Source organism: Artemia sp. Qi Xiang Cuo, chromosome 7 (genome assembly GCF_049724085.1).
Source record: "Artemia sp. Qi Xiang Cuo chromosome 7, ASM4972408v1, whole genome shotgun sequence".
Lineage (NCBI taxonomy): Eukaryota > Metazoa > Arthropoda > Branchiopoda > Anostraca > Artemiidae > Artemia > Artemia sp. Qi Xiang Cuo.
In genome coordinates this window covers 1,630,190-1,643,531 of record NC_142800.1, presented here as the reverse complement: position 1 = coordinate 1,643,531, position 13,342 = coordinate 1,630,190, and the positions used below count along the sequence as shown (strand labels likewise).

General features: G+C 34.8%; 1 protein-coding gene across 1 annotated transcript in view; it reads right to left on the bottom strand.

The window, feature by feature from the left end:
- Positions 1–13,342, bottom strand: part of LOC148949847 (uncharacterized) — a 109,020-nt gene that overhangs the window by 29,963 nt on the left and 65,715 nt on the right. The window lies entirely within an intron of this gene.

The following is a 13,342-nucleotide window of genomic DNA, read 5'->3' as shown; positions in this document are numbered from 1 at the left end:
CTGGCGTTGAAGGATAATTCCAATAAGCGACAAAATTCAGCTTTTACTAGCCTCATAAGAGAATCAAAATGCATATTGTTCAAATTTAGCATATTTTCATTCAATTTGAAAAATAACAATTTTCCAGCTTTTAATCAATTTCTCAAATAAACCTAATCTAAAACTAGAAAGAATCTAATTTAAAATGTCGATAAAACGGCTGAGGATAAAAATTTTGTGATATTGCCGAGGATCTGGAAAATGCAGCAAGACGGTATAATAGTAAAATATTCTACTGGTATGTTAATAAATTGAGAGGGAGTAGTCAATTAGGACTTGTCCCAGTTAAAGATAGGAACGGGTCCACAATTAGTAATAAAGAAAGAGTTAAAGACAGATGGGCCGGACATTTTGAGAATGTGCTAAACCAAGATAAAGTTGCAGGAAAAAATATAGAGGAAAATGAAAGAAATTTGTAATACCTTGGATGTGAAGGAAGATTTGTTTTGTGAGGAAGAATTAGCGACAGTAATAGGATTAAAAAATAATATGGCCCCAATTGCTGAGTGTGGTAAATGAGTTTCTTAAATATGGTGGCTCTGAAGTTAGAAATAAGTTACTGAGGATTAAAAATATGATTTTTGAAAAAGCGGAAGTACCAAGCAATTTTAGGAAAACCCTTATTAAACCACTATATAAGAAAGGTGATAAGAGTGAGTGAGGTAATTATCGAGGCATTAGCCTAGTCTCTGTAGGTAGCAAAATACTTAGTAATATGATACTATTCAGACTGAGAGATGCTGTAGACAAAGTTATAAGAAAAAAACACTGCGGTTTTAGAAAGGGGTAGAGGATGTGTCGTCCAAATTTTCACTCCTAGGTTAATAATTGAGAAGCGCCTGAGTTATCAAAAACATTTAGTCCTCAGTTTTATAGATTATGAGCAAACGTTTGATTTAGATGATAGAAGAGCTTTAGCGAAGGTCTTATCCTTGTATGGTATACCAAAGAAATACATTAGTCATTAGTGCTTCGTACGAGAACAACACTGTTGCGGTTAAGGTAGGAAATGAGGCTAGCAGATGGTTTCGTAAGCAGGTATGCATTCTATCCCCTTTTATATCAATCATTTTGATGGACTTTGGCTTAAGGAGCACAGGAAAGGCAATGGGAGAACACGGAATCAAATGGAGAAGAAAATATTTCCTGGACTTCGTCTATGCTGATGATTTAAGAATTCTAGACAAAAGTGTGAGCGAAACGAATGCACTTTTAGAGGTTTTGCGAGTCCATGTTGCCAGAATAGGTTTGAAAATAAATTTTACGAAGACTAAGTCGCTAAGGCTAGGAATAAGTGGATATGAAAAGGTGACGTCGGGTAACGAAAAGATTGATCAGGTGACAGCTTCACTTACCTAGGTAGTGTTATTAGTAAAGATGGTGGGAGCTGTGAAGATGTCATAAGTAGAATAGCCAAAACTCAGGGTGTTTTTTCACAGTTAGAAAAAAGTTTGGAAGAATAAGAAGATAAGTCTGCAAACCAAGATTAGAATATTGGAAGCTACAGTGATGAAAGTGGCCAAATATGGTCGTGAAGAATGGATGTTTCGAAAAGCGGATGAGATTTGCTAGTTGTTTTCCAGAGAAACTGCTTACGGATTGTTCTGGGTACCCGGCTGACATACCGTATTTCAAACAGTGGGTTATAGGAAAAGTATGGTTCAATCCCACTTTCTAGGGCTAAAATGAGAGAAAGCTTGATATGGCTAGGGCAAGTTCTGCGGATGAAGGATAACAGATTGCCGAAGATTGTCCTCTTTGGCCAACAGTCTAGTGCTAAACGGAAAAGAGGTTGTCCACTATTAGGGTGGGGGGATGTGATACAGAAAGATTTAAGGGAAATTAGACATTTCTGGAAGGCTATGGATAGATCAAGATTTAGGAGGAGCGTGCGTAGCTCTGTTGGTTTCAGGCGGCTTGGGGCTGCGGTGAGTTGGTTGAAACAGTAGTATGACTTGAATGACGTCATCATGAGTGAGCTAAGGGGTTCTGGTGACTTTTCACATTCTGGTTCTGAGCCAGCTCAATTACTATGCATAAACTGGAGAAAGTTATTAGACCCTGATCTGTACTGGTGGGACCCATTGCTTTTAATGATCCATAATAATATTGATGTTAAAAAGGAAATCAGAACTTCCAATTACCAATCGAATAAGCCTTCTTTTAATTTCTATACGAAGTTACAGGGGCAAATAAGGGAAGTAATGCATAGTCGCTGCACCCTTCTTTACTAAAGGGTCATTTGATTTTCATATACTAGTAATTTAATGTAAAAAAAAGAAATCAAAGATTCTTTTGTTAAGAAGTAATGGATTCTTTTAGTTATTGAACTTTCCCATAAAATATAAAAATGGAAGGGAGATAATACTCTCGAAGGGGAAATAACTCTCCAAGCTGAATTCTTTCAAATGACAAAATTTTAATATCATTTCAAGCCGCAAAATGATTGTGTGGCATTCTTAATTAAAGCAACTTTCCTAGAGAAGAAAAGCCTTTATGTGTAAATCTATAAGACATTATGAGCCATATGAGCAAACTCTAATATCGGCTTTAAATAAAATTAATACACATAATTTTTTATTTATTTCTGTCTACGTACAATATTAGTTGCTATTTTAAATTTTCAATTTATCTAGACCTGATTTAATTTTCAGTTTCTGTATTACTACTCCACATTTTTCAGTACTCAATTTGGATATCTGTAAGGCCCCTTATGACACCCAGTCTACTCAGGAAAATTAGTGTCTTTAGTTTTATTTTTATTTTTTTTTTCTGGGGGCAGATTCAAATTCAAACAAGCCTTATGGTGGCCGACACAGTATCAATTGAAATTATGAATGCTTTAAAACCACCACTGCGCCTATAAATATATCCACAGCGAAAGGTTAATTGAAACACTACTCTGAATATTCAGTTGAATCTCGGACTATCCCATTTTTTATTTATTTCCTTTTTACAATAGCCACTCCGACACGAAGAAGGGAAAAAAGACAACAGAAAGTTAGTTTTATAGTGTGGTCTTTACAAGCATAAAGAGGGAATTACAACCCTTTTTCACAACAGCTGATCCTGGCAATAGGTGACGGTCATATACAACAGCAGCAATGTCCCAAAATAACATTCCTTCAACTTTATTTCAATTAAAATTCAGCTCCAAAAATTGCAGTCACTGCTGTAAAGAGTGGCCTGCACAACGTGTGCCGAAGGGGAAAGGAAGAGGTCCTGCCCAGTCTCCTTCCTCGTATATATTATTCCTTCGTTTCATTCCACAGTTTCTTTACTTGCTTACTTAGTTCCTCCCATGGTTTACTGTTTACTGTTTATTTTATTAATTCAAAATAACAAAAAACATATACCCCCAACAGAGAGCAAAGCTCGTAAAATTGGGTAAAAAACAAAAAAAAACAAAAAAAAAAAAAACATTTTCTAATCATAAAAAAATATAGAAAGAAAATAAAAGAAAAGAAAAAAAAAAAACCTGGTTAAAGAAAAAAACAAAAACATAACAAACATAAAGAAAAAAAACGCTGGACAAGTGAGGCACGGAAGGCTATCCCAACATGGGTAACAAATATAAACAAAAAAAATAATAATAATAATAAAAAAATTTCTATTCCACCATCACAGGTCAATACATAATTTTAATATTTTCTTCCTTAGAACTGATATTTGCCGAAATGATGCCTCAATTTGAATTCTATCTTTCAGCCTATATTTATTTGAAATAAATGGTATTTGGTATCTAATTGAAAATCTAGATCTTTCACAATTAACAAAGGGAATTCGATATGTTCCAGAACACCTAAGAGCCGAAGGAGGGGGCAGAATCAACAGAGATTTTTCATAAAAATAACTACTAGGATCTTGTATTTTAAAATGACATATTGATATATTAAGTTCTCTTATATGTTTCAGATCTAATAAATTCAAGAAAAGAAATAATGTTTCATTTTCCGATGCATCTCTAAGTTTTGATGGACGATGTAAAAAATTTCCAAGTATTCTCACTGCTTTATTTTGAAGTATCTGTAGGGTTTTTATATGCGTCCAAAAATTATTTAAATAAATAATTGTTCAATAATTTAAATAAGGATCAATAAAAGAATGATAAATTATTTTTAAAATTGAAAATGGAAAAACATGTTGCAAACGATACATAGACCCAATATTTTGCGAAAGTTTCACCCTTAAATGATCAATATGAGTTTGAAATGACAAAAGGGGATCAATAAAAACTCCTAAATAACGATACGATTGAACTCTACGTATTTTATGCTCACCAACTTGAAGCTCCTGACATGAAATTTTTTTAGTAGCACGTTTTGAATGACCAAAAACCATAAATTCAGTCTTCTTAAAATTTGGTACTAAATAAATAGAAACAAACCATCGATTAACTGAACTAACAGTGTTAAACAAATTTTGAATTAATGTAGATGAATCCTTCGCTTTAACAGAAACAGCTGTGTCATCTGCAAATAAAATTGCAAGACCATTATTTCCCTGCAAACATCGTGTAAGATCATTAATATACATCAAAAATAAAAGCGGACCTAATACCGATCCTTGTGGGACACCAATATCTTCAAGATCATTTAAACTCGACAAATGTCCATCAACATCTACCATGATTTTACGTCAATACAGGTATGATCTTATTATATCTCGTCCTGTCCCTCTTAGAACGGAATTTTCCATTTTATCAAAAAGAATTTCATGGTTTAAAGTGTCAAATGCTTTTTTAAAATCATAAAAAACAGTAGATACATGATAATTACTATCTAAGCAGTCATTTATTTCTAATACAAGAGCTGCAACTGCTTGTTCCGTCGAATGGCCTGCCCTAAATCCAAACTGATATTAGGTAAAAAAATTTATTTTATCTAGATAATTAGTAATCCTTCCTTTAAAAATTTTTTCCAATACTTTAGACAATGGTGATAAAATTGCAATAGGACGATAATTATTTGTATCAGATTTATCTCCTTTTTTATGCAATGGTATTACACGTGCAATTTTCCATCTTTTAGGAAATGTACCTGAGAAAATACATAAATTTAAAATATGAAGCAATGGTTCAAAAATTACACCTGCAATATTTTTTAGCAAATTAGTTGAAAGTTCATCATATCCCAATGAAACACCATTTTTTAAATTCTTAATGACCTTTTGAAATTCTGCAAAAGTAACCGGGGCCATAAATATGCTCGTATCTTCAGTGGGCGGTAGATATTTTTTATGCGACCTTGGGGAAGAAAGGTCAACTTCTCCTGAAACAACAGATGATCCAATACTAGCAAAATATTCACTAAACTTCTTAGCAACAGCTTGTGGTCCTCTAAATTCTTTACCATTAATATCAAATAACACTTCAGGGTGTAACAACTTTTTATTTCTTCCAATTTCATCATTAATCAAACTCCAAGTTTTTCTAGGGGAATCTGAATTTCGAAAAGATTTTTCATAATAAAGTTTTTCACTTACTCTAAGGATCCTTACCAGCATATTCTTATAATTTTTAAAACGCGTTATATTTATTTCCGTGGGATATTTTATTCTAATTTTATATAAACGATTTTTCTCATTAATAGATCTCAAAAGTGATTCATTTATCCAAGGTTTTTTTGGAGTAAGTTTCTTTCCTCTCGGGCTCTTATATGGGCAAAAAAGATCAAGCTTTTCATTCATAATATAATAAAATTTATCTAATGATTGGTTCGGATCCTTCTCATCAATTACAGGACTCCAATCAACATCATCAAGCAATTCTTTTAAAATTAACACAATTTTATGTGAAAAATCTCTACTATTGTTTTTATTTTTTTTTTTATTCTTAAAATTTAAAATAAAATAATAAAAAATTATAAATTGTTCAGATGAATAATAATGAATAATAAATGTATTAACAGCACTCTAAGGTGAAAAAATATTATAAATAATTGAAAATGACGTATCAGCTATTCTAGAGGGCACAAAACATACGGGGTTTAGTCCATAAGATAGTGGGCCCTCCAAAAACTGCAAAATATTTCTATCTATTCTATTCTGATCTGCAGATAGGAGTTTCATTAAATCAATATTAAAATCACCCATAACTAAATAAGGAGTATTAAGACTAGCTAATTTATCCAACATACTTTCAAAATGATTTTTGAATTCTATCTGGCTGGATGACGGAGTACGGTAAATAACTGCAATTAAAAACTTCCGATTATTTGGAAAAGAGCATTCAACTACACAAGATTCAAAAATCATTTCAATATTCATTGGCAAAAAATCAATCCTTATACGTGCTGGTATGCAATTTTTAATCAAAACACCTAGACCCCTTTGTTTTTGTCTTTTCCGACCGATGTGAAAAAATTGGTAATCTTTTACATGTATATTTTCAATTGAAAAATCATCTAAAAAAGTTTCACATAGGCCTAATATATCTGTATCTGAATCCGACAAAAAAGTTTCAATCACATCCTGCGCAGTCCTCCAACCCCGGCAATTCCAAAACGACATCCTACTTGTATTTACATTTTTTCTTACCCGCTCATTCATAAATATATATTGATTTTTTGGGATATCAAAATTACTAGAAGTATCTTCATCATCACCAGCTACAATAGTTTGAAAAATTGACTGAAATGAAAGAGAATTCCGCTCAAATTCTTTTAACCTTGATGATGGAATTTCACGATTATCTCTATCCATTATCAAATATTAATCCCACGTTAAGAGAAACCACACCATGCCCCAAAAGACCAGCAAACCATAATAAAAAATAACAATTTAAAAAAAAAAAAAAAAATAATCTCCATTCCAAGTCGTTTTACCTCATTAATAATAAACTGACAAAAATGTAATTTAAACTAAATGTGGATATAAAAAAAAATAAAAAATGAAATGATAATAATAAAAATAAAAAAAAATAATAATACACCTTATATAAACTAAACATAAAAAAAAACACTTTCAATTTAAATGTTTTCATTCATATTACTTGGGCACATGAACTATTACTGCAACCCACGACATTACGACATTTGAACATCGACAGGGAATATAACAGGCACTTCCCTTCGGGCGATGGAAAATTTTTTATGAAAATCGTCAATCTCCGGTATGGCATCATTGAATGTGTATTTGGTAATCGAGCCGTCTGGTCTTTTCACTAGCAGATTCGGCTGAAACCCCTCCGATATCCAGGCATCACATCCATGATCTTTTCGTAATTTGTCACGTTTCACTAGAAGCAGCTTTCGCACTTTACGGATTTCAGTTGGGACATCATCACTGATGAACAGGTTGCTGTTGTTTCCAGGGAATGTCTTATCCTTAAGCTTGCTAGCGTTCTTTAATATGGCAAACTTATCGTCTTTTTTATTCAGTGTCACCTTCAAAAATTTACGGTTGCTATCATAATGAGTAACTGTGAAATTTACTTCGGGCATTTCCAGCCCGTGACGATCTACCTCTGTGAATAGAACTTGAGCGTGGTTATTATCCTTACAAGCTGCGTTCCATATGATGACATTATTTTCTAGCTTTGCAGCTTCCATTCTCACAACCCGAAACATATAATCTTCATTTTTCCTTCTTAATTCCATTATTTCATCCGTGCAAGTTTTTATTTGCATTTTGAGGCTAGAGGTTTCATTCTCAATCTTTCCAATTTTCGATTCAGTATTGTTTATCTTATTCGTTTGTAGCGATTGTTCTTTTTCCAATTTATCCACCCTTGCGGTAAGAGTTCCTAATTGATTGTTGATATTGTCCAACTTATTTCCATTTTCTTTCACAACATCAAGAATTTGCTTAAAATCCGCAGCTAGTATCGATATTTCCGGTTTCGAGCTAGAACTGAGTCCTGAGGTGTCAAATGAACTGTCCATGCCTTCTTGCTTAGCATTTTTCCTTTTACGTCCAATCTAATCACAAATATATCAATAATGCTTGATATAATATTGTCACATAAATTCACGCCACACAGAGGTCTTAATTACATCTTATTCTGACGAGAGCATTGAATGATGAATAATAATCTTTATTATTGCCAAACTGGAATACCTCACTTGGATATCTTATGAAATTAACTCAATTTAACAAAGTCAAAAGTTCAATTAATGCATTGGTCAGAAACTCCAGTCAATTCAATTTATCCAGTGACACATTCCACTAGGTTACAGATACTGGTGGTTCAAATATCTTTTTTACTTCGATCCATCCCCCCCCCCCCAGTGATCGACTCCTGCGTACTTGACCTGTCTCTGCAACGTAACTTTTAACATACATCAGAGTATTTCTTATTAATAACATTTGTACCCTATAATCCCATTCTTGTTTATTTCTTATATGTAAAAACAAAAAGGAAAGCCCGTGGCGGCAGTTCAGACTCTTCCAAAGATTTAAAAATTCAGCACTTAATAAATCTAACACTCAGTGCGTGTTTAAGATCTTGGAACCCCTCCAGAATATACACATTCTGTCCATTATTACGAAGTTTCTAAACCAAAACTAAAATTAATAGTGCTAAGGATGCATTCTTCCCTCTAAAGTGTCACAGACAGTTCCTTCCCTTTCCATTTCAAAAATTTGGGGCAACGGGCTTCGGATTTCCATGAAGGAAAAATAGAATGTTCTTAGTCAGTTGTGTCAAAATCTCTATTGACTAGAGGATCAATACACATTAAATATTTTCCGTGGTTTCTAACAAGATTCGTTTCTAACAAATTTGTTTTTTCTTGTTGTCTTTGTGACAACATGTGTTTTCCGAATGTGTTGAGTCTTGTTTTCCCTTTGTCTAGCTAACTTGATTTGTTTCTAACAAATTTGTTTGCCTAACAAACATTGTCCGGATTATGCCTAGATACAGGGAGAAAGGAGATTTCCCTCTAAGAAAATCTATAAAATTGCAACTAAACATTCTTTTCGGTAATAGTTTCAGCAAAAAATTTCAAATCTTATATCATGTTGTATTACTTTTCAGAAATATTTTGGGACTGAAATAAATGAAAAGCAATTTTGGTTCCAAAAGCAGGAATGCAAAATACAACTACCCCCCTCATGTTTTCACGCGCGAAATGAGCCCTCTAGAGCTTTTGCTTAGCTGTTTTCTTACACACGATGCACAAAAATGATCGGGGGTCTCAAGTACAGCTGAGAACTACCATCCATCGAGTTTTGGTTGATAAGGTAAAATATATCTTCAACAAAAACAAAACTCATCAAACAAACAAGTATAATGCTCTTATACCTACAAAAACTATGGCCTCTAAAGCACGGAATTAAAAAAAACATAACACAAATACTGTTCAAAAACTAGCTCAGAAAAAAAGAGTTAGAGAGAGGGAGAAAGAGAGAGAGAGAAAGAGAGAGAGAGAGAAAAAAAAATCCGCCGTTTATATGAATTTATTCTGATCACTCAGCAAAAACTAGACAGGGAGTCAAGGGTCAAAAATCAACCAGAAACGAATTATTTTGTTGTTATTTTTAATGAAGTGACTGTATGTTAGTTTACTCTGAAAATCATCTGCATTAAATTGATTAGACTATAAGATATCTGTTGACACATTTTCAAAAATGAAAGATCACACCATTCCTTGGAAATATTAAAGGACTTGGTGACTTTTCGACCTATATTATAAAATGGTCTACTTTAACGATCTGATGAGCATTTAGTCTTTTTCTTTTCTTAGCAGACTTTTAACATGTACCTATTAATAGAAATGCGTTTAGACTCGTTTAATATGCTCAATCATAGAGAAAACGACTTAATAAATTCAAAACATTTCCTTTCGCATTCAACTTCAAAAATAAAAAATCCTCCCCGGCGGGGAATCGAACCCCGGTCTCCCGCGTGACAGGCGGGGAAACTGACCACTATACTACCTAGGATTTAGAAGAAATCATGTCTCATAGAATATTTGTTACTTAATATCTAACGTTTGAAAGAGAAAGATTGCCAGGAACAAAAAAAAAGAAGAAAATAAGAAAGGCAACAATAATAAAGAATAAACTCAGGTAAAATTCTAGCTTAGCTAATTTTTGCTATTTTGGAAAGGGGTTAGGTTAGGAAAATGAAACTTTCAGTGTTATAAAAGTTAAACCTTGCAAAACAGATCTTCTGCTTAAATGAAGTACAACAAAACTAATTTCAGCTTCACAGTTTTGCTCAATCCCAATTTATGAGGTTTCAAAGATATGTAAACACATTTACTAAATTTAGAAAAAAAATCCATTGATAAGGCTTAAAATTCTACTCAAATAATAGGAATCGCATTTTCAGAACTAAAACCAGAGAAAAAGAAAATGATAACTGAAAATTAGGATAAAATATTGTTTTGTCAAAATTTCAATAGGTCCTGTCCTATGAAATAGGCAAATTTCTAAGACTTAGAAATCAGAAGAGGGTTAACATGGAAGCTTGGCAATACCTTCCCAGAGTCCGTGGCACCTATTCATAAAAATATAGGGGGGGGGGGGAAGGATTTTTTTTCGATTTTTTTTTTAAATGAAGATGTCAAAAAATAAACATTGAGCAAACATACCTAAAACAAGGGTAGCGGCGACTTCGCTGCTTGGCAAAATCGTCGACTAATCTATCCAAATCGAGTTTCTTTACCTCCCCCTTTTCAGCGGCCATTATTAAGAGATGACTGAGTCCCATCGTCCATCGCAGATAGTTCTTCAGGCGCCCTAATGCTGAGAAGAACCGTTCATTGCTGACAGTGGTCACAGGCGAAGTAACATCAGTTTCATCAGTTTTAGCACTGCAGAGTAGGCAACCGGGAGGTCGGATAAGATTTTGATAGCTCGAAGAAGATCCATTTTTCAAACATTACTTTTTGACAGATGCAGCTTTGTAAGAGAAAGCTGGGATTCTATGGCATGGTCATTGACATCGAGAATCCATTGATAATGACACATAACCCTTTCCACTTTCAAAATTTCGAGAAAATCGGAACTTGAGGGGTCGAAGGCAGATAAAGTTTCAAGCAGAGGCATATTTTGCATGAAACGTTGATTCATCTCGCTCGTGAAACGGTCTATTACCTCAAAGGACAGAAGTTTACCGGAGTTTGATTGAACTGGCTGACTGGTATTGCGTTTACCGGTTGTTGAGTTTGAAAGAACGTCTTTGAGACGAATGGAAATGGCTTGACTTCTCCTGCTTCGAACACTGGTTTTAGAGTGTGGGGATTTCGATTCCTGGATATCGTGTAAAGCCAAGAATTCGGATATGTTTTTACTTAAGTTGTTCCATTTGTTATTATTTCTCAGTTTTTGGAGTGTCTCATATGTCCCAGAAATCAGTGCAAGTGCCTTATAAATCAACAAACTCTCGGATTGAAGTTGCTCTGATAAACAATATACCATGACTAAAATTTTTTCCATTATATGTAAAGTTGAGACAAAAGAGGCAGAGTTGATTTTGTCCAGTAGTCCTTTTGCTTCGCACGCTGCCTTGCCGTTGAAACCATCAGAGACTGCGGCAAGCACAGCAACAATACAATCAATCTAGCCGCCCCCCTAGCGTAGTCTAAAGTAGTGTAATTTACTTAATTAACTCAAGTTTGCGTAAATTCAATTTGCTCCTACCGCAAGTTTATCGGATCAACCTATTTTTCGCCTCCCCCCTAATTTTTTTTTATCGGATCAACTTATTTTGCCCCCCCCCCCTAATTTTTTTTTTATAGGATCAACCTATTTTGCACCCCCCCCTTAAGAAAATCCTGGATCCGCCCCTGCTTCACCTTCAAAATAGAGACGACTGCATAAAACCAGCGAGTCTGGACGGTCCTCTCAAGCTCCAAGAGTTTTTGCCCGCTAATACGCTGGGATTTCACAAATAGCTCGTCTCGAGCATTGCTGCATAAAATAAATGCGTAAAGTCTTTGCACCACAGAAAAAAAAATTCCGAAAGTTCGCTGATATTTTTTAGGCAGTCAGTAAAAAAATCTGTGGGCGCGACAGTGTACATAAACTGCATGAGGCACCTTCTCCCTAAACTTTGCTTGAACTCCGTTATATCCCCCACTCATACCGGATACGCCGTCATAACATTGGACAATACACAGCATCAAATCTACACCAAGCTTTTCTATAGTTTCACAAATCGAGGTGGATAACTTCTCGGTGTCTAATTTGTGCATATGATAGCAGCCGATTGGTCGTTCCACTTCTTTTCCATTTGATATGTACCTGAGTAGGATCGCTAATTGTTCTTTTCTAGAAACGTCTTTTGTCTCGTCGACAAGAATAGCAAAGTAATTATCTGATTTCACATCTGAAATAATGTCTTGGCGCAAGGCATTTCCTATCAGCGTAACTGGGTCATTTTGGTACTGATGACTGCAATAGTGACCATATCGGCGTTGTAACTTGGCCTTCGGCTTTTCGTCGCCTTTAGACATTTCCTCCATCAATTCAACCAAATTACCCCGGTTTGCATATGTTTCTGATTCGTCATGACCCCCCAAAGCAAGACCCTGGCGGCCAAGAAAGCAAATAGCGCGAAAAATGTATTGCACATGATCTCTGTTTTCCTGAGCCTCTTGAGATCTGGATTGAAGTAGGACATTCGCTATAGACCTCGAAGTATCACCACTAATTATCGTAAATTCCGTCCTTGCTGACATAAAATGCCTATGTCTTTCAGAACCATCATATTGCTTTAATAGAGCAGAACTGTCTTTCCACTTGCAAAATCCTGACTCAGTCAAAGCCTTTTATCCAGCAGTTTCTCCAGCAGAGTCCCCATAGAAAAATGGCGGCAAACAAAACAAAACACAGAATTCAAGTTTTTTGAGTATTCAATCCATTCATAAGTCTTATAGTAATGTGCACTGAATTTCCTTCCGTTAGAAGTGGAAGTGGATATCTAGAAGTGGATATCTCTCAAGAATAGGTTGAGCTGGTTTGTCGTGACGTGTCGTAGATATCTGAGAAAGGTTCTGACTACTACTGCTACTGGAAACCGCAAGGGGTTCAGGAATGCAGACCGAACTTTCATGTTGACCTGAACCATTTATTGTTCCGCTTGTTTCCGAAAGACTGTGACAGGTGGGGGGCTTTCTCTCTACTAACCCGACACTCTGAGCGGTGACACTATTGCCAGTTTCTTCATTTTTCTTCCGCATTTTAACTGCAAAAAATCCAAAGTTTGTTGTCGCTTTTTACTCATAGTTTGATTACGAATTCTTCACAAGAACAATAAAGAAATACTGACCAACTGAAGCTTAATTTTGAATGAACCCTATTCAGAAATCACATTTCCGGCCGAGAATTGGATGAAAAAATAGCGTAGACGCGC